The sequence below is a fragment of the Sarcophilus harrisii genome, chromosome 4 (genome assembly GCF_902635505.1).
Source record: "Sarcophilus harrisii chromosome 4, mSarHar1.11, whole genome shotgun sequence".
NCBI lineage: Eukaryota > Metazoa > Chordata > Mammalia > Dasyuromorphia > Dasyuridae > Sarcophilus > Sarcophilus harrisii.
In genome coordinates, this window is record NC_045429.1 from 414,244,012 (window position 1) to 414,270,215 (window position 26,204).

The window sequence follows — 26,204 nt, forward strand, 5'->3', positions numbered from 1 at the left end:
CCTCGTTGTTTCATGTAAAGTCTTTTCTTTACAATCAGATGGTAAAGTCCATGAAGGTAGGGCCTATGCCCTATGTACTCCACCAGGCTTAGCATGCTGTTCCATATATACTTTTAGTCAATAGGGACTCCAGCCCCAGCACACTATCCACTGTGTCACCTACTTGCCCATGCTTTCCTTGATCGAGGGACAGGGGAGTACCTGCATCATGTGAATGTCAAAGGTAAATGGAGTGTGTGCATTTGTGTGGGGTGTATGTAGGTGCATGTGTGTGTATGCATGTGGGTGATGGGGCAAGATTAACAACAATAAATCCTGAGATTTCCACGTCTCCCAAATGCTCTGTTCTCTCTGGCATTATCCATCAACTTTCTGATTTTAAGGGACATTCCCAATCTTTACTTCAGTCCATTCAACATTTCTGCCCAAGAAAAGGAAAATCAGTGGGATTGTCATAGAAACTCCAACTGTCATGCTTTTTTATTGCTGGGGGTGGGGGAGAAGACTGAGGAACGGGCAAGCAAGAGTGACAGAGAAAGTGGGAGGAATCACAGGATTCAGAACTGGAAGGAAACTTGGGGATCATCTAACCCCAACCTCTTATTTACAGATGGGAAAACTGAGACGCAGAGAAAGGACTTGACTTGCCCAACATCACATAGATAACAGGCAAGCAGAATCAGGATTCAGACAGAGGTCTTTTGCCTCCAAACTCACCACATTAAAGAACTAAAACAACAAAATGATTCTTGTCTCTGCTGCCGAGTGCTGAGTGAAGATTAATCTGAAAGCCCTGGCTCCAAGCTTGTGATTTTTTTTTTGCCAGGACAGGGTGTCAGAGGAAGAATGATGTGAGTTGGCAAGTAATAGACAAAGTATACAAAGGAAGGGGAAGAAACTTAAAATTCAGAAGGCAAGCTCTTCTATTTTAAATTAACATCCTTTCTCCCCATACACAAGGCCTAGACTCTCTTCTCAGTCCCCCCGCCCCAATAACACATACTCTTTCATGCAAGTCAACATTCTTGCCCCACAATAGGTGTGATTGCTTCCTATTACGTTGTCATGGCAACATCCATTTCCATTGAGGGGGGGGGGAATAGGGATATGGAAACAAATGAGCGGCCAATCAGTCTTTCCTGGAAAGTCACATAATGACACACTGTTCTCTGCCAAATGCCAAAGACAGGCGGGGAAAAAAAGTTAGAATGAGTGATTCCTTTCTGTGCCTGGGTTTCTCTGGATCAAAGAGATGATCCCCCCCCCCCTCATTTCTGATGTACTGCTCTGATTGCTGAGTATTGTGGGATGCTGAGTGAAATTCAGTTCATCAATGGATTGTTAGTCAATTCAGCTGGAGAATGAGTAAAAGAAACTGATATGAGCTAAGATGGGAAGTAAGAGAAAGTGGGGTCATTCATGCAGCCCTGCACCAGTGTAATGGATAGATCTTCCCTAGGATCAGGCAGGTGAGATACACAGAAATTCAGGTCCATCAGGGATATTCTATGTCTTGAAAAAAAATCATACTCCCTATTCTTTATCCTTCTTGTGTATTGTTCAGTCATATCTGACTCTCTGTGACCCCTTTTGGGGTTTTCTCGGCAAAGATCCTGGAGTGGTACGCCATTTCCTTTTCTAGCTCATTTTAAAGATGAGGAGACAGAGGTAAGAAGGGTTAAATGGCTTGTTCAAGATCATACAGCTAGTAACTGTCTGAGGCCAGATTTGAAGTCATAAAGGAATCAAGAAGTCTCCTGACTCCAGCCCTGGCACACTATCCACTGTGACACCTACTTGCCCATACCTTCCTTAACCCAATTCAATTCAGTTCAGTTCAACAAGTTATGTGTATCTCTATATCTGTACCTCACAGAATTTCTCATTTAAGACACAACTTAAGCATCTTAAGCATTAATGAGGATCTTTCTTGATCTTCCCAATTGCTAGCATTCTTTCTCCCTAAAATTTTATCATTTATTATATATTAGTTACCTTATAACATAGTGTTATATTTATTATTATATATATTGTTTATATGCTATTATATAGGTTATTTCCTCTGACAGAAATCTCTGATAGAGTGGGGTCTGTTTCATTTTTTGTCTTTGCCCATCCAGTGTCTGAAATAAAGTAGACATTTAATAAATGTGTATTGATTAATTGAATTATTAAATTTATCTAAAGTATAAGGCATGGTGCTAAGTAATAAAGATGCTAAGATAAATACAAAATAGTAATTTCCCACAACTAATCACTCAAGAATCATTGTCTTATCCCTAGCTAAGCACTAGGTTAGGGATTAAAAACAATGCTTCTCCCCCCCCCCCAAAAAAAAAAAAAAACATCCCTTCCAAACAAAGCAAAACCAACACAATCTCAAAAAGACCACATTCTATCAGAAACATGAAACCCTTGGATTTTATATTGGGAGATACAACATGTATATGAATAAATATATTCAAAGTATATACAAAGTAAATTCCAAATGATTATATTTAGGGACACTAACAAATGGAGGGCCAGAATAGGTATCCTATAGGAGTGCATACCTGAACTGAGCTTTGAAGAAAGGGAGGCAATCTATGAAGGAGACATGGAAGTGGGGGAAGAAGAGCCAGATTATGCAGAGCCAGATCCTGAGGGATTACAGTGCTATTGTTCCTTTCCATAAATCCATTTTTAAGGATATGCCCAGGTCAGCCATGTTCCCTCCTTCCTTCCTCTCTGGGCCACACTGCTGACCTTTCATACTTCTTTCTTTAAAATGCCTCAAAAGTCTTCTCATCTACCTCTGATTTTTGAATCTTTCCTGAAATCTCCATTTTATGCCAAATGCCCAGACCACCAGTCACACTCACTCTATTTCACTCCTTTCTATCCAGGCTTTCTTCCTGTCATTCCTCCTTTCCTCCTCCCCTTCTCACCACCTTTTCTGTTTCTTTTGTGTATTGACTTCCTCCTTTAGAATGCAAGTTATTTGACAGCAGGAACTTTCCTTTTGTTGTATTTAGTACAGTACCTGGAACATAGTCAAGGTTTCATAAATGCCTGTTGATTTAACTTGAATTGACATGATAGAAGATTTAGAGCTTAAATGGACTTTAGTATCCACAGAAGTCAACTCCTCTTCTCATATTTTACAGATAAGAAAATTAAGTAATTCTTCTAAGGTCAAACAGTAACCATAAAAGCCAAGATTTGACCCCCTCTGCCCCCCAATCCATGGCCATGTTTTTCTGCCCAAGTCCTATGATCATGTTACTGGCTTTAAGGAAATTATGACTTAAGTTCCAAAGTTAAGCATTTTTGTTGTTGTTTGGTTGTTTTTTAATCACGTCTGACTTGTGCGTTTGGGGGTTTTCTCGACAAAGATCCTGGAGTGGTTTGTCATTTCCTAGATGATGAAAATAAAGGGCATACAGATCAGTTTATACTACTTCCATCTCGATGGAAGGAGGCCATTCCATGATCTGGAGATAGTGCTTCTATTATCATTGGGAAATCAGAGAAGGAATCCTCAGAGATATTCCATATTACCTTTGAAAGGTTTCCAGCCCCTTCCCCCAATCCCCAAATACCTTATTAGCACTAGAACTTACATAATCAGAGGAACAGCACCGAATCATAACATTAGAACTAGGAGGGAGCTGTGAGATCTTTTAATTCAACTCATTTTACAGGAAAGGAAACTGAGGCTCTTCTCTCCACTCCAGCGAGGTCAAAGGCACAGAAAGGGTGCTGGACAAGTCTCTCTATGGAACAACTAGAGATTTCCTCTTCATGAAAGACCCTGGTTCTGGGAATTGCCAAATCAGCCACAGGGAAATGAAAGGGACAATACCTACATAAGGGTATTTGGGCTCATGGGGATAATCTCAGACGGAGCACCTCTCTATGTGTTTTTCCCACGGCTCTAACTTCTAGGACCCAGGCTCTGAACACCGTGAGCTTTACCATCAAGAGAATGAGGACAGCTAGACCTCGAGGCTGAGGTTGACTGGAGTAATTAATCCTAAAGGTTACCAGTGCTTGTCCTGCTGTGGAGGAGCAATCCAATTACCCACCATGACAGCAAATCCATCCCTTGGGAGACACTCATCTGCTGAAGACACTGACCTGTCTGTCCTCTTGAAGCCTTCTTGTCAAGGAGTCCCCACTTTCCCTTATCCTCTTGCTCTTCCAAGCCTGGCACAGACCTTGGGTAGCTCCATCTATGTCATCTGGTATGTGGTTCCTAAATTGTCTGGCCAGACCTTGGATTCTGAACATTGGAATAAGACAAGTATCTTCAGTTTTCTCATCTAGGGGCCTATTTTCCTTAGGACTAAAGAGAAAGGAAAAGCAAACCTACTTGTTACTTTTATAGGACAGATCAGTCCAACTTCATGCATTAGACATCAGGGAAAAGGAGCAGGAGCAGGGGACTCTAGATGCACTTTATAATTCAACAAACATGCAAATGGACACCCAAAAGGTCTTCTGAAATAATGAAGGCCAACTTTGAAAAGGTCCAAGTAACCCAACTATGATTCCAAAAGACTGATGATAATTAACACTCCTCATCACCTGGCAGAGGAGCCATGGATGAAAGGTGTAAACTGAGACAACAGTTCTAGATATGGCCAACAAGGGAATTCATTTTGCTTGACTGTGCATGCATGTTACTACAAAGATTTTTCCCTCTTTTCTTATGTCAATAAGGGGACAGGAGGGTGAGAAAATAGATTTATTAATATAAAAGATGTAATTCTTTAAAAACACTAAAAAAGTACCATTCACAGTTAATTTTATTCTCATTGTGCCAGAGAAGATGGGCTTGCTTTCTGTGCGTTTTTCACCTTTTTTCTCTGATAAGGCTGTTCATTCTTCATATCCAAAGCACTCTCCCTCCCCAGTCTCTACTTCTGAAAATCTCATTTTCCTTTAAAACTCATCTCTTAAGCCACCTCCTCCAGGATGCCGTTGCTAGTTCTTGTATTCCCCCAATTGTTAGTGCCATCCCTCTACGGTTTTAATCAATCTACTCTATATTTATCTTTTATATTCTGTCTTCCCTCTCTGAATGTGAGCTTCTGGAAGGTAGGGGCAGTTCTTGCTTTTATTTTTTCACTCTGGCACTTAGCAACAGACCTAGTCTGACCTAAACTGGTCTCCGATCAGTTGACTGGTACAGGTGAAGTGGGGTCCTTGCCTGGGCGTACACCTAGGACACAGGCAATTAAAAACAGGAAGCAAAGTCCAAGACCTGCCAACAGCTCCAGCAGAGAGACAAACTTGACTTTTGTCATGCAAATCAGCTTCCTGGCTTGAAAGTAGATGATTAAAATTATATGTTTCAATGGGGAAACGAGACGACAAGACAGATTTGGTATTAGACAGCAGCAGCAGCTGCTGCTCACATACAGGGGGTGTTTGTGAGGTTCTCACACAGGAGGAGGTGAAAGAAGGAGCATTTGTTGAGCTCCGAAAACACTGAGTCTTGCTCTTCTTCATGGGCTGGGCAGCCTCCTCTAAGCAGGCTGGGTAAATCTCCGTGATGCTAGCATTTCTAGGGAGAACAGGCCACTGCTGCATCTCTCCTGGCCCTAGGGGAGAGGGTAGATTAGCTCACAGGTCAATAAGCAAATGTTTGTTTGCCTCTAGGGCAACACGTGGGGGAGAAGCTTGCCAAAGGCTGGTGTTACCCTGACAAGAAACACACACCAGTATATGGGTATTTATTATCTAAGGGTGCTTACAAGCACAGTGAATAGAGCACCCCAGGCAGGTACATTTAAGAGGGAGATGACAGACACCAGAGGAGAATTGGGAATACGTTCGGTGGGGTGACCAGTGGTTGTTGCATTTTCCTAAAAGTAATAGCCACGGGAATCTTACAGTCTACTTTTGAAAAGTTGTCCCATCTTGGAAAAGGTGAAAAAAAATGTCAAGGTTTCCAACACCCTAAAGCAAATGTCCTCTAGAAATCCTATAAAAATGCCTAAATCTTAGAATGGCAAAAGTCCTCTCTTTCACCTTTAATCAGATTGAAGGGAATTTTAGTTTTGGAGAAGATGGAATAAATGAAGTCTAACTGGGTATTCTTATTAGCCAGAATTTAGGGCTAGGACTTGGAAATCATCTGGTCTAATTTCCTCATTTGGAGGAAATTGAAACACAAAGGGAAGTGATTTATACAAGGTCACACTGACGCTAAACAGACATATACAGTGATGTTTATGCTAATGTTTGTCAAAAACTTGGGATTGGAGAAGTTTGTGCGCCAGCTGAGATTACTTTGAACCAACAGTGACACCGAGGAGAGGACACTTTGCAAAAAGAACTTGGGGACTTTACAAAAAACTATGTTCAAAAAAGCAAATGGAATAAAGGGGGAACAGATGAACCCTTGTGTAACAATTGTCTGAGTCAGGATGCCAAGGAAGGATGGAGTTAGTTTTTAAAAAGCCCATCCATGGCTATGCAGGTAATCTGCTGAATCAAGGCTTGGGCTGAGGGTAGGGGGAAGTACTTGGTGAACAATTTTGACCCAGGACAACGGGGTGAACTCAGAGCCCAGACAAAGACAAATGTAGACACGAAACCTTAGTTCCAATGAGATTAGAAAAGTCCTGAGAGATTTCTGCCAAGGCTTGGGGGTGGGATGGTGAAATAGAATTGGAAACGAAGCTGAAGGCAACTATGTAAGTCAGCCTGATATATTTGCAAACCTGTGCCAAGCTAAAGTAGGTAACGAGACAGTATTTGTAAGTACCTTTCTGTATATAGTCTGTACCCTGAGCTCTCAGCACATGGTCGGTAAAAAACAATTTTTGCACGCTTGTGGCTTGTGGGCATCCTTGGAGCAGAAGATGCTGGGGAGAGAGACACCAGAGGAGTCGTGCAGGGAAAGAATACAATTCCAAGGAGCTCCATTTTTGGAACAGAAGCCCTCTAGCCCTTGGTGGCAGTGACAGCAAGTCGGAGGAGCTGTATTCAAAGTAGTTAGGAAGTCTTCTGCGAGGGGAAGTGGGGGCAGAGTGGTTAGCATGCTCTAACCTTGTTCCGTCCCAATGATTTGACCAGAGGGAATTTTTCTTCTTTCTCTCTCCCCCCACCCCATCCCACCCTTTCATTGTTCCCTACCTAGGAAGGACTTATTCAGACTAGGACAGTGTGCTCCAAATGGGCTGGGCACATCCCACAATTCTACTGGGCAATGTCCCTACGGGATTTTTTCCCTTCCTTCCTCATGACCATCATTGGCCAAATGTTTGACTTGCCATTTGGGGAGTCCCAGGTTGATTCCGCTCACTGGCCAGCAAAATAGAAGTGTTTGACCTAACTTCCTGCTGATATTCCATCTGGAAAAGGTCACACAGACCCCAGATCGACCGATCATCTGGGATGACTGGATGTGAGGCAAGGGCAGTGTTTGCCCATGCACAGTGACCCAGAGAGAGAAGAGGTCCTGTCTAAGAGCCTGACCTCACACATTCCTTCAGCATCTCTGGGAAATAATCACACTTCCAGCACCAAAGAAACACAGTCAACAGATTCTGGTTTCCTAGATACGCCGGTGGCTTCTAAAAATAGCTGGGCAATGACAAAGCAAATTGGCATATAGACTGCAAATAATTCCTCTACCAGCTCGTTTGGCAGAACTTGGCCCTTCCAATTCTCCGAGCTTCCTCCCATCCCACTTTGGAACAACAACAACAACAAAACAGCTTCTTGTTGCTGAATACCCCAGGCTGAGGGAGAGCTGGAATACCCCCTCCTCTCTACCCTTCCTTCCCCCAGCCCCAACTCCCTTGGCTTGTCCTGCCCAGAGCTGGTGGCTTTTGCCATGTCAAGGGCTGTGCTGGGACATTTTTTTCTCTTTCATTTCCATCCTGTTCCCTTCTCTCCGAACTTCAACACACACACACACACACACACACACACACACACACACACACACAACTCGCTCAAGGTCAAGACACCTGAGGGGGCTAGTATGACTGTGACCCACAAATAGAGCAACTCTTCAGAAGGTGACCCTTGATTTGTTCCCTTTTTCTCAGAGAATCAAACACTCAGAACTAGAAGGGGCCTTCAAAGTCAGCTAGTCCATTCCCTTTATATAACAGATGAGGAGAGAAGGGATTTTTGTCTATGGCCACAAAGGTAAAAAGTTCCCTGAATTATAGGTTCTGATTATAATTCCCTAATACTGCCATCAGGATCTTTAGCTCCAAGAGAGATCTCTGCATAATTGCAAATAATCTGGGACATTTTGGATCTTTGTCCCATTTGGATTCTTTGGCCTCTATCTGGCTCTTACATTTATATCTTGCCCCATAACTAATTCAGAGGCTCCATTAGCACAACATCTTTGCAAGGGGTCTGAGTTCCTTTTACCCTTTCCCATAATTCACTCCCCTTCCCACGTTGTCTTTTCTGAGTTATGGATTATTCCCTTCCCTGGCTTACTCTAAAATGCCTGACACTACAAACCTTATTAAGCTGAGGGTAGAGGTAAAGCTGGGATGCTTGTCCTAACCAGTAGAGAGAACAGAATGCAATACTGCCAAGGTGAGGGAGTGGGGAAACCCGGATTCTCATCCTAGTCCCTCTGGACAAATCACTTCATTCCGCCATGTAGTTTTCAGAAATCATTCAAGTGCAAAAGCAGTCACTCAAGCTGCATACTAAGCACTGACCTTATATTTCTCCATGACCTCTCTTCACTCCAGCCTTCCTACTCCCAATGCTGTTGGATTCAGATGACATGATTTTCCACCTGCTGCAAACACAACCCATTCTGCATCCCTACCCCTTATCCCCATTCCCTACAATCACATGAAAATTAAACCTCAAGAATCGGAGGATGTCAGAACTAAAAATGCCCTTGAAATTACTAAATTTCTAGATGAGGAAACTGAGGCACAGGAAAGAAGTGATTTCTTCAAGGTCATACAATTACAATGGTAGCAGAGATGGAAAGAGACCTGAGGCTTTCAGGCTTGAGTGTCATTGGCTGATTTGTATTATGGAATTTAAAGCAAGCCAACTTTTAATAATTTTCTACTCCATGCAAATTAAGAAAAAGTTATAAGCACAGACTTATAACTACAGGGCCAACTCTGGGGTCAGAAAGACCTGGTGCAAATCCTGATTCTGATACGACCCTGTTCCCATTGCTATTTCTCATCCAAGACACTTCATTTTCCAACTCTGCCTTTTCATGAAATGTATTTATGTCTGGAATGCTCTCCCTCCTACCTCAACCTTCCTTGAAGTCTCGCCTTCTGCAAGAAATGATTTCCAGTTTTCTTTCTCTCCAAGAACTCCCCTAATTCACCCTCTCCATGACTTATACTATATCTTCTACGTTCGTCATTGTCTCCACATTGTCCCCTGCATCACTCTGGGAACTCCTTGAGGGCAAGAACTGTGTTTTTGCTTTTCTTTGTATCCCCTGCACTTAGCATAGTGCCTGGCACAAAGTCAGTGCTTAGTAAGTGTTTGTTGTCAGTGATGATGCTGATGACAGCTGTGTGAACCCTGCCAATTCACATAACCTCAGTGTACCAGGTGGTTCTGTAAGGCTATAATTTACAAAAGAGTTACCCAGATGCATTGCTTCAGGGAAGTACTGGGACTTCCACACCTGAATGAAATCACAAGTCTGAACTCCCTTTCACACCCCTCCACCTTCCCCAGGTCAAAAAAAATTAGCAAAGCATCATGATGAGCAATGGGAATAGGACTCTTCCTCCCCATTTACATCCATCCATCCATCCATCCATCTATCCATCTATCTATCTATCTATCTATCTATCTATCCATCTATCCATCTATCTACACACAGAGACATATCTACACATGTGTATAAATATATGCATGTACATATGTGTACAATCATATACACACGTATGCAAGCAATACCTGTAGGTATATATGCAAACTCCTTCAGAGTTCAGTTATATATATGTACATGTATGTATATATGCATGTATATACACATATACACATGAACATACACACGTGTTTATATCTAGATTCAGCTCTGAAGGACTTTGCAATCTAATGGGGATGCAGGTACAAAATGTACACAAATAATTATGAAAGGAGGTTGTTTAGAGTTCCTCTTCAAGGCATTATGCTATGTACTGGAGAATCCAGAAATACACACCAAAAGATACAGAGTTTACATTCTATTTAGAGAGTGGTGAATTGGACACGTACACAGAGTTCTATAAAACCAGAAAGGGTATGATGAGCCCAAAGGAGAGATCGAGGAAAAATGCTCTAGGAAGATTGGAGGTAGAAGAGCACATTTTCAGTTAGGAAAGGTTTTATTAAGATGACACTGGAGAAGAATTCTGAAAGGTAGGAATGGGAAAGGAGCATATTCCAGATATAGGGGAGAGGAAGAGAAGGGAGAATAAGCCTGTACGAATGCATAGAAGTGGGAAATGATACTTTAAATTCTGGCTAGAAATCCAATTTGACAATTCTTTATAGCTGAAGTCATTGGTTGGCGGCAGATCATGAAAGCCTTAAATACTGTGCTGAGGAGTTGGTAGTTTAGACCATTGAATAATAAGGAGCTTTTTCATGTTTCTTAGAAAGTTAGTGTTATGGTCACATATGTTTAATAAGAAGGGTATTTTGTCAGGTATTTGGAGGATAGAGCAGAGAGGGGCGAGGCTGAGGGCATTGTTGACAGGATTGAGAGTCTGAACCAGAGGGTGGAGAAAACTGGGCAGACACGAGAGATATTCTGAAAGCAGATAACATAGGAGGTGGTAAAGAAAAAATAATGGGAGGAGAATTAAGAGTCAAAGATGACTCAGCTTTTGAGTCTGATTTCCCAGGAAGATGGTGGTTACCTCAACAGAAATGTTGGTTGTTGAATACTTTTTCAGTCATATCTAATGCTTCATGACCCCAGTTGGGACTTTCTTGTCACAGATACTGGAGTGGTTTGCCATTTCCTTCTCTAGCTCATTTTATAGACACTGAGGCAAACAGAATTAAGTGAGTTTTCTTGATAAACATCTGAGGCCAGATTTAAATTCGGGGAGATGAGTTTTCCTGACTCCAGACCTAACACTCTATCCACTGTGCCACATAGTTGTCCCCAACAGAAATAGGATAATTTAAAGGATGGACCGATTTAAGGTAAAAATGATGGATATTGTTTTAAATATGATAACTTTGAAACAGGAAGGGGAAACTTCCTCATCACTCTAAATTTTATGATCACTTGATCCAGATAGAAATATCCAACAAGTAGGCACTTGAAGGTGTGGGTCTGGAGCTGGGATGGGACTAGGAGAGAGGCTGAGAGATTAAGGTTAGATATATACATCTTGAAGGCATCCACATAGAGATGAAAATGGAACCCATCCGATTTGAAGAGATCACCAAGAGCAAACAGAGAGGAGCATTCAAGACAGACCCCTGGGAGATGCTCACACGTAGTGGATGAGAGAAGAATGGTGATCCAGCAGAAGAGCTCTGAAGGAATAGTTAGATAAAGGGGAGAGAACACTGCCATTGAAATCAAGGGAGTAAAGGATTTCTAGGAGAAAGTATAGTGACAATATTAAAAGCTGCAGAGATCAAGTAGAATGAAGACTGAGAAAAGACCAGTGAATTCAGTAGTTGAGATCACTGTGGAAAAAAATGCTTTGTAAACTGAAAAAAAAAATCATATATAAATATAAGTAAGTGGTATCAGATTTTGTATTTTCAGTTAATTGAAATCTTTGATTTTCTCCAGCTACAAAATGAACATATAGAACTATAGAATTTTAAAGCTGGGCAGGATCTTGGAGATCCAGCTCTACTCACCTCCTCCATATTATAGTTGGGAGTGAGGCAAAGTGACATTTCCCCCCAATTCAACATAGCTGGTTAGTAGCAGGACCCCGATTAGAAACTAAGTCTCTTAACTTTCAAACTCTGTCTATACCACCGTGCCTCTTATGAGTCTCCTCCCTCTCAGAGGAACGAGGGAAGACAAATAGGGCAGTAAAGGTGAAGTCTTTGGAGATCCCAGGGAGATAGTTTTCTCAAACACAAGGAAAGATGCAAACTGATGGTAATGATGGTGATGAGGATGATGAAAACAATGGGATTATTTAGAAGCAATGTTTGAAAAAGAGCAACATCTGAAGCTACTGTAGAAATCACATGTGTTCTCTTTACAATATTGGCTGAAAATTCACTCTGCACACATTTCTGTCTTCAACTATTTGCTGCCTTGAAGCCTGAGATTGCTCTGAGGCGGTTCTAATTTGTCCCGGATGGGCAGAAGAGCGGCTGATGCCATTACAAACCTTTGGCCAAGGGCTATATCTTTAATTCATGAGTAGGAATGTCTGTGTGACACCCAGAAGGAAGGCCTTGAATCTTTTGCCCCTGACCCAGAGTAAATCTGAAATTCAGCCCAGATTGGGCACCAAAGGAAAGCTCTGTTTTGCTTTTTGATGAGAAGAGATCAGGATGAGGAGCTGAGTGGAGGGTTTGGGGAGGGGTGGCCCTTAGTCTAACCTATCTCTCTGTAAGACTTTTGTTTTTCAGAGTTCTTCATAACTTCTTTTGGGATTTTCTTGGCAAAGATAATGGAGTAGTTTTTGCCATTCCCTTCTCCAGCTCATTTTTATAGATGAGGAAACCGAAGCACACAGTGTTAAGTGACGTGCCTAGGGTCTTGCAATTAGGGTCTTAGACCAGATTTGAACTCAGATCTTACTGACTCCAGGCCTGGAACTCTGTTCACTGAACTTCCTCACTGACATCTTAGACAAGACTTCTAAACATTTTTGGAAATATGATGATGCCCATAAATCCTTTCTCATAATAATATTTTTGAATATTTGAAGGAAATGATAAATTTCAACTAGAGGTTAGTGGGAAAAAATATAATTTGGGCAAATCATTTAAACATTTCTGGATCTCAGTTTCCTAATCTGTAAAATGGAATGGTCACACTCTATTACTTCTAAGGCCTTTTCTAGCTCTATATTATGATCATAATATTATATAAAATCAACAACATTTATTTAACTGTTGATGATTACATCAATTAATTTTGGTGGCCAAGACTTCCCAGCTCTTCCTTAAGGCGAGTGACACAAGATAATCTTGCTCTAGGTCTTTTGGGTTATCATCATCATTATTCTATCATTGTTTGAAATTATTATTCCCATTTCACAGATGATGAAACTGAGGCAGACAATCTTTGGTTTTGTTTTTTAAAGAAAAATAGGATTGCAGTGATGAAAGCATTTTATCCATCTTAAAATACTATTTAAATAGAAACAATTTCACACCTAAGATTTTGTGTTTCTTGCCTGTTTCTTCCCAGGGAATCAGTGTAACTAGAGGTAAATGTCCCATTTTACAGATAAGAGAACGGGGCTCAGAAAATTTAGAAGATTTGATAAGATTACATAGCTTGATAGAGAAGATTCAAACTAAAGTTGTCTTATGCTAAAATCCAGGTCTCTTTCCACTCTACCAAACTATTCTCAGCTTATTTTATAAAATGCCAATCTTATTTTAAAAAGCCCCTCTGTTTTATGAGTGTAGAAGATAAGCAATTAATAAGCATTTATTAAGTGCTTACTGTGTCCCAAGCACTGCACTAAAAGCTAAGGAAAGATACAAAGAAAAAGTGAAATCGGTTCCTGCCCCATCCCATTATGTCTTAATGGGCAAGACAACATATACATGTATGCACAATATACAGAATAGATGAAAATCAACCTAAAAAGGAGAAAGGCACCAGAGGTAGGGGAAAGGGTGGGGATTAAAGCAGATGGTGGCCTTTAGGCAGAATCTTAAAGAAAACCAGGAATTTCAGGAGGGAGGAGCTCAGGCAAGGCATGTAGGACAGAATACAATGACAAAGAGATGGAAGATGGAAGGTCCAGAGTGAGCAAAAGAGCAAATGAGGAGGTTTTATTGGGGAGGGGAGAAAGCAACTAGGTTGGGAGCCTTGAGACTTGCACCATGCCTAGTCTAGGACTTTACTGTTTACAGAGGGATTCAGAAATGGGGAGGGAGGAAGGAGGAGAGAGTACAAGGGAGAATGTTCATGACCTTTTCTGTTTCATTTCTGGAACTCTAATCTTCAGCATCATTAAGCCTGGGTCAACATCTTGAAAATTTCTTTCCGTATCATCAGCTAAGGAGGAGGCACACGTCTCATTGGCAAAGCTCTCCGCCTCAAAATGAAAAACAAATGCTGAGTCCTGTCCTCTCCTTCCCCTCTGCCGCTGCAATCCGGGTGCCTGTGGCTCCTTCCCATTGATCATTAATGAGAGGATGGTTAGGTTCCACCGCCCAGTTAGTAAATGACCCTTTCCCACCCTTCTCTTCAAAAAACTGAAGGGAGGATTTGTTGGGTCCCCCTAGCAAATCCTAACAAAGCTCAAAGGACTGCTTAAAATTTTCCTTGGGAAAATGATGTCCGAGGATGGATTCTGTCTCTTGGGCATGGAGGGAGATGTGCACAGGATTTGCAAGTTGTTAAATGAAAAGGTCTTCAGATTGCTTCGTGGGAAAAAGTGGATGCAAGAAACACAGAATTTTAGGTATTTAGGGATATGACTCAAGAATTGTTTCTCTTTAGTTTTTAAGGTGGGCAAAATGCTTTCTTCACTATAAATCTGTTTTTCTTAAAACAAATACACAAACAAAAAACCCTGTCTGCCTCAGTTTCCTCATTTGTAAAATGGGAATAAAAATACCAAACAAAGATAGCAATGATGATGGTGATAACTCAACAGGAGGACCCAGAGCAAGATTATTTGGGGCATTCACTTTAAGAAACAGCTGGGCAGCAAAGTTATTTCAGGACATGTTGCTTTTGAGAAATAACAGGGTGTCTTTCCTGCATACAACAAACTTCCTCTCACCCAACCCCTTTGATTTCCCTGGAGGAGAAAACATATTACTTCTAACTACAAGAGACTTTGCTGTTTCCCGACTATTCTCTGGGTCCAGTCCAGGGGGAAGTGAAGGCCTCCAGCTCATTTCATCCAGGGTTATGGGAGAGATAATTGCTGGAAAACTTCTGCAAAAGGACAGGCAAAGCTACTGGGAAAGAATTTTCAGAGAATCAGGCTCCTGAAGTTCCCACCTATCTCTCCTCCACTAAAATCTTCAAAGAAACTGGAAAGTAGTAGAAAGCAGTAGATGCCAGAATCAATGATTTCATCTGTGCACCCTTTGCACAAAACCAAATTGGAATCCTGGATAAGCATTTACATAGTGTTTACTATGTGCCAGGTATCATTCAAGGTGCTTTTCAAATATTATCCTATTTGATCCTTTCAATAACTTTCTGGGAGGCAGATGTTATTATCAATTTACACTTGAGGAACCTGAGGCAAAGTGATTTACTTGATGTCCCCTAGCTAGTAAATGTCTGGGGCTGTATTTGAACTTAGATCTTGCTGACTCTAGACCCTGTGGTCTATCCACAGCACCATCTAACTGCCTAGCTTCTCTACACACCTTAGTTTTTGTTGTTTTTATGATGCAATTGGGGTTAAGTGACTTGCCTAGGGTCACACAGCTAATAAATGTTAAGTGTCTCAGGGGGGATTTGAACTCAGGTCCTCCTGATTCTATCCACAATGGCATCTAGCTATCCCATCTACACACCTTAGTCAGTCATTTTCAGGAGCTGCTGTGACCTCATCTGGAGGATAGAACTCTGAAGATGGTTGAGTCACCTATAACTGAAATCTAATCCTCCATCATTACCTTTAGCGTGGAAGGTTCTGACAGGCTGTCAGGGACAACAAAGTGGTGCAGCACATGGAGAGCTGGATTTGGAGTCAGAAAAACTCATTTTTCTGAGTTCAAATCTGTCCTCAGATCCTCATTTGCCGTGTCATCTTGGAAAAGTCAATTAACTGCTTGCCTCAGTTTCCTCATCTTTAAAGTGAGCTGGGGAAGAAAATGGCACTGGATCTCTGTCAAGAAAACTCCAAACGTGATCATAAAAAATTGGACACTGTTGAGCAACAATTACAACAAAAGGTACTCCCTCCCCCCAAGACAAATCAGCAATGATTAGACAGTTTCTAGTCTTAGAACTGCCGTAAATACAGACAAGTTAAATAAATGACTTGCCCAGGATAATAATCTAGAATGGGTCAGAGGCCGGAAACACCAAGGAGTTTGGACAGTGAGGAATCTGTGTCAGTCAAAAACCATTTGAGTACAGACTCTGTGTCACTGACTGTGCTAAATGCTGGGGAAGCAAACATGAAAAAAACCCATCTCTCTCAAGGAGCTTACAGTCTAATGGGAGAAAAACATGACATCAGAGGAAGTTTAAAAAAGGATGGGAGGAGGAGAAAATACAGTTGGAGTGAGTTCAAAAGAGTATCTTTATGTATGTGTGTAGGTGGGGTTTCATAAGTGTTCCAAAAGTCTTGTAAAATTTTAAACAATTATATATTATGTTACATTCTATGCTATTGTATCCTTTTGGGACATCCTTATCATTACATAACATATGCACATATATTACTTGTGTGGTATATGATATATGTGACAAAATATATATTACTTATATCTTTGTACTGTGTGTATATTTATATACATACATATATTTGTATCTTTATGTGTATATAGAAATATAAATTACATATATACATATGCATATGTGCAAATGTATAGATACTTACATATATAAAACTCTTTTCCTTTTTTTTTATTTTTTTGGTACCTTGGGGGAAGAATCAGAGTTGTCATCTTCACTAGGCACTTTCCATATTTTGTGCGGCCCCACCTGGGAAAAATAGCTTTTGCATCCATGTACCAATACACCTTGGCCCAAATTGGCTGCCTCCCCGCCCCATTCCTGGTCTTTTCTGTTCCAGGTAGAACCAAACACTGGTAGGGAGATTGAGGGTCATCCGAACAAGGTCTGATAAGAATTAAATGTGTGTGTGTGTGTGTGTGTTCCAAAAATCTTAGTAAAGTTTTAAACTATTATATATTATGTTACTTTCGATTCTGTTTTATCCTTTTGCTACATTTTTATTGTGACATGCTTTAGCATCTAGTAGGGAACAGGTAGGACCCATCTTTAACACAACTTTAAAATTGAACAAAAACTGGCTTTAGATCTAAAGCTGAAAGGGATCTTAGAGGTCCAATCCCCTCATTTTACAGGTGAGGAAACTGAGGTGCAGATGATACGAATTGTTTAAGAATTGTCACACAGGAAACTGAGGTGCAGATGATGAGAATTGTTTAAGAATTGTCACACAGGTAATAAACATCAGAGGCAGAACTGGAACCCAGGTCCTCTGATTCCAGAACTATTATTTATTCCCCTGTACTACATTGTGCCGACCTCTTTCTCAAATCAATCTCCTGATCAGATATTATCTTTTCATCCCAGAGGACTCCACAGGATAAGCACACTAGAATACTCACTTAAAAGGTTCACCTGTGCTCAGGTATTGGAAACCAGGCGGAGGTAGAAACTAGGATTCTGGGGCTGGTTTGGCCCCAGAATGGACAGCATTCACCCCTGAGATCAGATGTTATAGGAGAAGGGAAAAATGGTGACCAACCTCTCTCTGTCAGGGAAGAGAGGTTAGTGTCTACAAACTCTCCTCTCTCCTATTGTAAGACCATGCTTTTCCCATTCCTTATCTCCCCACAAACCTTGGCTTGACTATATAATAATAATACCCATTATATTCATTTATATGAATAGGATGCCATTCATTTTTAACTGCCATGGAATACAAAGCAATTATGAATATTGTTAAACCTAGCCAATTAACCTTGTCCTGGGTTTTATTCGTTTCAACACTAAATCTTGCTTAGTAAACTCAATCTTGGCAAGGTGTTGCAACCAGAGCTTGGTACTTTCTTTACAATTTAAAAATACCAGAAGGAAAGGTTTTGGAGGAACAATTCCACCTGAGTTCCTGTACTTGGTTTGCTCTGGAGAAGGGGTTTTTTCCTTCATTCTCTGGCCCATTGATATCTACTGACCGATAGAAAGACAATACTCTACTCTCTTGCTAGAGAAGAGTATTCCAGTATCTCCTCCTATTCTGAGACAGGGAAGGAAATACTCAATAAGTATAAACCCTAAAATCCATCTGGGCTCCAAAGGTGATTTCCTTCACATGAACAAATTCTCCAGCTTTGCCAACAACAGGAGTTCAAACCATATGTTCAGATTTATCTTCTGGGTGGGCAAAGGAAAAAAAGGAAAGGGTCTACATATAAGGCTTTGAGGTCCCCCAGCAAGCAGGGAAAGACCAGACATGTGTCTGTGTTTACTGTTTGAGGGACAGGGAAGACGAGCAAGAGGAAAAGAAAGATATTTCAAACGAACAGCAAAGACTTCTTTACTCCAAAGCAGGCTCCCTCTCTTTCAGACCTTCCTAGCTTCTGGTTCTAATCTTCTACCACAGAGTCCCTGAGATCAGACATTTTCCATTTTGGAATCTTCTCATTGCTACGTGGCAGATAAAGACTAGAAAAAGAAAAACTGGAAATGGCGAGGTCTCCCTGGAATTTTGGGATGGAAGGGGTAGGTGGTGAAAGCTAAGAGAAGCTTGTATTCAAGCATTAAGATGATTATTGTTTTACTTTCATGATGATTGATAAGCACTGAGACCACATCCACCTTTCTGGTGAGAAAACTCAACCTTAGAAGGGCAAAGAAAGTCATTGGTCCCACAGTGAGAGTTGTATTAAGATAATTCACTTAAGTGAAATCAATTATATTTATTAATTAATTATTAAAGACCCCACAGTTGATGTTTTATCAATTAACTCAATTATTAAAGACCCCCACAGTTGGCAGTTTATCAATTAATTATTAAAGACCCTGCAGTTGACTGTTGGGAGTGGGGTGAGAATGAATGCTATGGAGAAGAATTTGGTGACCTAGTGAATAGAAGTGCTTAACTTAGAGTGAGGGGGGTCTGAGTTTGAATCTTGCCTCAGACATTTAGTTGCTTTGGAATTCTGGGCAAGCCTCATTTCTCCATCGATAAAATGGGTGTAATAAAAACTGTTGCCAGACATGGCCATGCATGGTTATGAGTTGGTAGAGTTTGAATTTCTGTAATCCCTAGTACTAGGAGAGGTGGAGATTGGTGAATCTCTTCAATTGGGGAGAAGGGCTAGGATTGATTGGGTGTCTACACTAAATCTGGTATGAATATAATGAATCTCCCTCTCCTCCAGGACCAGGAGCAGAAGGGGGAAGATAATATATTGAGATCAATTGTTTAAGGAAGGGTAAATAAGTCCAACTCAAAAACAGAGTGGGTCAAAGCTTTCATGCTAATTGGCAAGAGGGTCAGGCCACGAATGACAACTCTCTTTTAGGCTGGACAAGGTAGGGAGATCCAATCTTAAAATCAAACAAACAAATCAATAAGCATCTACTTCACAAGGTTTTGTTAGGATCAAATAATATAATAAACATACTTTTAAAGCTTTGAGAATTATATAACAGTAGCTATGATTATCATCCATCATCAGAGTTTAATGGGGAAAGGACACTCTGGGGAGGTAGAAAAGATTGGTATCGGGCAAAGCTTCCTAAAACTTCTTAAATTTTATTTAACTGAATGTGGAGGTTTGCAAAAAATTTGGCAACTGTAAAAGGTTTCTGAACTTAATGACCAAAAATTAATTTAAAATCAAACTTTAATGAATCCAAGGTATTTTTGGCAACATTTGTGAATGTGCAGTGTAAGGTGTACGTGTTGCACGTTCAGAACCAAGGCTGCAATGGAGTCACGGGATACAACACAGGAAAGCACTGTCACAAATACCTTGGCTCAGATTTGAGTTGAAGTCATGTAAAAAGTTCTTAGACAAAAAGTCACAAGAAGCCCTGGTGCAGGGTGAGGTACTATCTGGGGCACTTGGGTGGTACCATAGTATAAAATATGGCTTTATTTTTAAGTGTTCAGTCTGGATTTAGGAAAACCTAAGTTCAAATCCAGCCCCAGACACTTACTAGCTGAATGACCTTGGGCAAGTCACAACCCTGTTTACCTCAGTTTCCTCATTTTAATATGGAGAAAATAATAGCATCCTTCTCCCAAAGTTGTTATGAAGATCAAATGAAATATTTGGAAGATAAATATTTTAAAATAATAGTTTTTTATTTTCAAAATATATGCAAAGATAGTTTTCAACATTCATCCTTGCAAAACTTTGTGTTCCAAATCTTTTTTCTCCCTCCCTTCCCCCATCTCCTCCCCTAGATGGCAAATAAGCCAATATATGTTAAACATGTGCAATTCTTCTATACATATTTCGACAATTATCATGCTGCACAAGAAAAAAAAATCAGATTTAAAAGGAAAAAAATAAAAGAAAACAAAAAGCAAGCAAACAATCACAAAAAGGTGAAAATACTATGATGTCATCCACATTCAGTCCCCATAGTCCTTTCTGAATGCAGATGGCCCTCACCATCACAAGTTTATTGGGATTGGCCTGAATCATCTCAGTGTTGAAAAGAGCCACTTCCATCAAAATTGATCCTTATATAGTATTGTTGTTGCCATGTATAATGATTTTCTGATTCTGCTTATTTCACTCAGCATCAGTTTATATATGTTTCTCCAGGCCTTTCTGAAATCATCCTGCTGATCGTTTCTTATATAACAACATGTCATAATATTAATACACTATAATTTATTTAGCTGTTCCCCAATGATGGGCATCCACTCAGTTTCTAGTTCTTTGCCACTACAAAAGGGTTGTTACAATCATTTTTGCACATGTGGGTCCTTTTCCCTTTTTTATGATCTCTTTGGGATACAGTAGAGACACTGCTATGTCTCAAAAGGTATGTACAGTTTGATAGCCATTTGGGCATAGTTCTACATTGGTTCTCCAGAATAGTTGGAGCAGTTTACAACTCCACCAACAATATATTAGTGTCCCAGGTTTCCCACATTCCCTTCAACATTTATCATTATCATTTCCTGTCATTTTAGCCAATCTGAGAGGTGTGTAGTGGTACCTCAGAGTTGTCTTAATTTGCATTTCTCTGATCAATAGTGATTTAGAGCATCTTTTCATATGAGTAAAAATAGTTTCAATTTCTTCATCTGAAAATTGTTCATATCTTTTGACCATTTATTAATTGGAGAATGGCTTATATTCTTATAAATTTGAGTCAATTCTCTATATATTTTAGAGATGAGGCTTTTATCAGAACCCTTAGATAAAAAATTTCCCCCCAGTTTTCTGCTTCCCTTCTAATCTTGTCTGCATTGGTTTTGCTTGGTCAAAAAACTTTTTAACCTAATAAAATAAAAATTATCCATTTTGCATTTCATAATGATCTCTAATTCTTCTTTGGCCACTAATTTCTTCCTTCCCACAGATCTGAGAGATAAACTATCTTTTGTTCTTATTTGCTTATAGTACAATTTTTTCTGTCTAAATCATGAACCTATTTTGACCTTATCTTGGTATATGGTGTTAGGTGTGGGTCATTGCCTAGTTTCTGCCAAACCTATTTTCCAATTCTCCCAGCGGTTTTTGTCAAATAGTGAGTTCTTATCCCAAAAGCTGGGGTCTTTGGGTTTGTCAAACGCTAGATTACTATAGTCTTTGACTATTGTGTCCTATGAATTTAACCTATTCCACTGACTGATTACTCTATTTCTTAGCCAGTACCAAATGGTTTTGATGACCACTGCTTTATAATATAGTTTTAGATCTGGTACAGCTAGGCCACTTTCATTTGCATTTTTTTCATTAATTCCCTTGAAACACCTGACCTTTTGTTCTTCCAGATGAACTTTGTTATTATTTTTCCAGCTCTGTAAAGTAATTTGTTGGCAGTTTGATTGGTATGCCACTGAATGTAAGACAAAATCTTAAAGTGTTATATAAGTGCTGCTATTATCATTATCATTATTAATGTTGTTATATACTGGATTTGAAGTCAGGGGGTCTGGGTTTTAAATCTTGACTTTGCCATTCATTAGCAGGGTAACACTCGGCAAAGTCATACCTATTCCTTGAACTTTTTAGGCTCCTGTTCCCTCATTTATAGAATGAGGGATTGGAGAGAGAGTCTCTCTAAGGTCCTTAATGTATTGGTATAAATTACTCTGACCAAGTAAGGAAATACCCAGTATTAGAAGGGCTACTGAGAGGCACTGTTGGTGGAGGTATGAGCTGGTCCAGCTATCCTGGAATAAAATATATGATTATACAAAAAAAAAAGACTAAAATGCCCATATAGAAACCAGGAGTTCCTAGTGCTAGACATGGATATCAAGAAGGTCAGTTATGGAAAAAAGGCCCAAAACACCAAAATATTTATAGAAAGACTTTGGTGTTGGAGCAAAGAATGGGAAACAAAGTGTATGCACATGCCTTGGTAAATGCCTAAAGAAATGATGTCACCTCATAAATAGTTCCATCAATAAGCATTTAAGCAGCACCTACTATGTAGCAGACACTATACTAAGCACTGAAAGTAATGGAATTATACTATGCCATAGGGAACAATAAAAATAATATATTTAGAGAATTGTGGAAAGATTTTATTAACTGATACAAAATGATATAAGTGGAACTAGGCAAATAATATATGCCATAACTATAATAATGTAAATGGAAAAAAATAACAAGTACTAAACAACAGAAACTGAATACAGAAAATTATAATGGCCAAACTTAGCCCTAAGGAACAGCCATGAAATGAAATTTCCTCTTCCAGTCTTTGAAAAGGTTGGGGAATACAGTTGTGGAAAAGTGCATAAAATGTCAATCTTCCCATGTTGATTAGTGTAATGGAATTTTTTTCTTCCTCTTTTTAAATCCTTTTATTATAAATGATGGCTTACTGAGAAGAAGTTAGAGGAGGGGACAATGGGAATTGTAGATAAGGAAAAATAAAAGATATCAATAAAGTTTATTTTTAAAAAAATCTATTGATCACCAAATTGATCACCAAATATTAAGTGCCAATTCTTTGTCAGGCACTATGCTAAATTCTGGGGATACAAAGACAAAAACGGTAAAACTTTGATCGTTGCCCTCAAGAAGCTTACATTTTTTAAAAAGGGGGAGAAGATACACCTAATATATATATATATATATATATATATATATATATATATATATATATATATATATACACACACACTGGATTTTAAGTCGGTGAACCTGTATTTTGATTCTGGCTATATCATTTACTATCTTTGTGATCTCAGATAAATAACTTACTTCTCTGGGCCTTACCTTGTTATCTAAAGTTTTTTTTCAGTTTTAACTATGACTATTCTATGGTATAGCAATATCAGAATCAGCACTTAAAGCTACTCTAGGATGAGAAATCCTTGAAAATATTAAGAAAAACTAAAATTTCTACAGAATTTTAAGTTTTAATTATGGCAAAAACTTTATGTAACACAAAATGCATTATCCTCATTTTTATACAAAGAAAATAAATCCCAGAAAGAAAAAATGATTTATTCAGCCTTAACTAGGAAGTCAGTTGTTGGGATTTGAATTCAGGTTTCCTATATCTAATTCTTTTTTGCCAAGTTCTTTTCTGAAACTGGTAGAATATGAATGATGGCCTATCTGAATTGGAAACAAATATTTGGACTAGCAAGGACTTCTGAAGAGAGGTTGCCCCATCCTCTTGCCTCTAAGAAAAACTATCTAATCTAGCCCAGACAGATTTCCTTCTTCTTAAAGATCTCCATAGAAAGAACTAGCTTCCAACTATAAATTACTCTAAAAATATCAAAGAGATTCAGTTCTCAATTACCCACTCCAATGGAGAGGAGCAGTGTTTCAGTCAATGCAAAAATACCTTAAGATCCAAAAATACTTTCTTTTTTGGTTATAGAATATGCTAAATTTTGGGGGGATGGAGGGCAGAATCACTGTTCTAATTATATTTTCTTGGGATTGAGAGTAAAATGAGTTTGCGTCCCCTCAGATCACTAACGATGTGGAAGGTGGCCCAGAAACATGTTTAATAGCAACTCGAATCCAGTTTATAATTAAAAATTTGTTGTAAATAGTACACCAAATGGATAAGATTAGGTATAGTGAAAAACATCTTGAACTAAGAATCAAAAGAAGAGTTGGCCAATTACTAGTCGTATAGGTGATTTCCTCAGCTCCCAAGACTTCCATGACCTTTTTTATATAGATGACTTACAAATGTATATACACAGCCTCTGTATTTCTCCTGAGAACCAATTCTGCATCACCAATTTTCATTAGCTATTTCTAGATGGATTTCCAGTAGACAAGTCAAACTGAGACATGTTCAAGACAGAATTCATCTCTTCCTCAATCCTGAACCTCTTCAAATTCCCTTATGTCTGTCAAGACCACCACCATCCTCCCAGTCAATGAGGTCTGCAACTTCATAGTCATTCACAATGCCCACTGTCCCTCAACATACCTGTCCAATCAGTTGCCATGTCTTAATCTATATCTACCGATCTCAATCAATCAATCAATCAACAACATTTATTAAGCACTTACTATGTGTCAGGCACTGTGATAAGTGCTGGCCAGGTTCTGTTCTTACAACCCCTCTCCTATCTATCCTTCTATCCCTAGTAACAATACAACCACCTTGTTTTATGATCTAATTGCCTCTTACCTGATTTTATAATAACTTTTAATTGGAATACCGGTCTCAGGATTTTCCTCTCTCTGGTTTATCCTCTACATATCTATCAAAGTTATATTCCTAAAGCATAGGACTGTCCAGGTCAACCTCCTGATCAGAAAACTCTAGTGGCTTCCCATTGCCTTTAAGCATATAGACCAACTCCTCTGTTTGGTACTTAACACTCTGCACAATCTGGCTTCAGCCTGATTTTCCAGGATTATTAAATATTATTCCTCTTTATGTCCTCTACACTAAAGTGGCTGAGTCATCACACCTGACATATCATCTTTCACCTCAGTTTTTACACAGCTTATCCCTCATCCTTGGGATGCACCCCCTTCTTATCTTCAATTCTTAGAATTTCTGGTTCCCTTCACATCTTGAGTACCATTTTCTCCATGAAGGCTTTTTTGTTGGAGAGTCATTTCAGTCATGTCCAACTCTCAATGATTCACCTTGGGGTTTTCCTGGCAAAGATATTGAAGTGGTTTGCCCTATCCTTCTCTCGTTCATTTTACAAATCACAGATGAGGAAACTGAGGCAAACAGGGTTAAGTCCCAGGTTCAAGCAGCTAGTAAGTATGTAAAGCCAAATTGGAACTCAAGTCCTCCTTGCTCCAGGGTCAGTGTTCCACCCATCTAGCTGCTCTACATGAAATCTTTGCAGATGCCTTAATTGCTATAGCAATTCTCCCCTGTCTTTTTTCTCTCTATATTTCTTTGTGTGTATCTGTCTCTGTCTCTATTTCTTTCTCTCTCTGTCATTGTCTCTGTCTCGATCTCTCTGTCTCTTTCTATATGTCTCTTTCTCTCTGTCTCCCTATTCTTGCAGTTATTGTTTTACTTGAATGTAAGCACCATGAGGGCATGGGCTGTTTCATGATTTCCTTTGTATCCCATGTGACTAAAATGGTACCTGAAACACTAGAATATTTAATTAGTAGATTGACTATTGATTGATATTATCTTAGTCAAGTCACGATTTTTCTGAGTGTTCACTGGAGCTCCTGTAAAATTAAGCCTGCCTATCTACTTCGCAGGGTTGTTTTGAGCCTCCAATAAGATTAAGTGAGCTAGCAGTATATAAGAAAGCACTTTGAAAACTGTCAAGTGCTGCATATACACTTAGGAAAATCCATTTGTATCATAAATCTTTTTTTTATTCATTCATTCACTCTTTCCATTTAGATGATCATGAATTCTTGTCTGTTAAATAAATAAGTGGTAAAGTGAATAGACTGATGGATTTGAAGTCAGGAAGTCCTAAATTTGAATCTTGCCTTGATCATTTACTAGCGCCGTGTCCCTGAGCAATTAATTTAATTTCTTTCAGACTCAATTTCCTTATCTGTAAAACAAGGATAATAATATAGCACCTATCTCCCAGGGTTGTGTCGAGGATGCAATAAGAGAGAACATGACAAGTATTATAGAAATGTTTACTATGATCAATACTTATTAATACTACTAGCCAACATTTATACAGTACTTGCTATGTGCCAGGCACTGTGCTAAGTACTATATAATCACTACCTCATTT

At 39.5% G+C, this 26,204-nt stretch overlaps 1 protein-coding gene and 1 long non-coding RNA gene across 5 annotated transcripts in view; one reads left to right on the plus strand and one right to left on the minus strand.

Moving 5' to 3' along the window:
- The window catches only part of KCND3 (potassium voltage-gated channel subfamily D member 3), a 318,540-nt gene that overhangs the window by 201,817 nt on the left and 90,519 nt on the right, over window positions 1-26,204 (minus strand). The gene's annotated exons all lie outside the window — the stretch shown is intronic.
- LOC116423410 lies at window positions 1,017-4,770 on the plus strand. The gene is made up of 2 exons (XR_004234017.1): window positions 1,017-1,469; window positions 3,684-4,770. It is a non-coding gene; the product is annotated as an uncharacterized LOC116423410 (long non-coding RNA).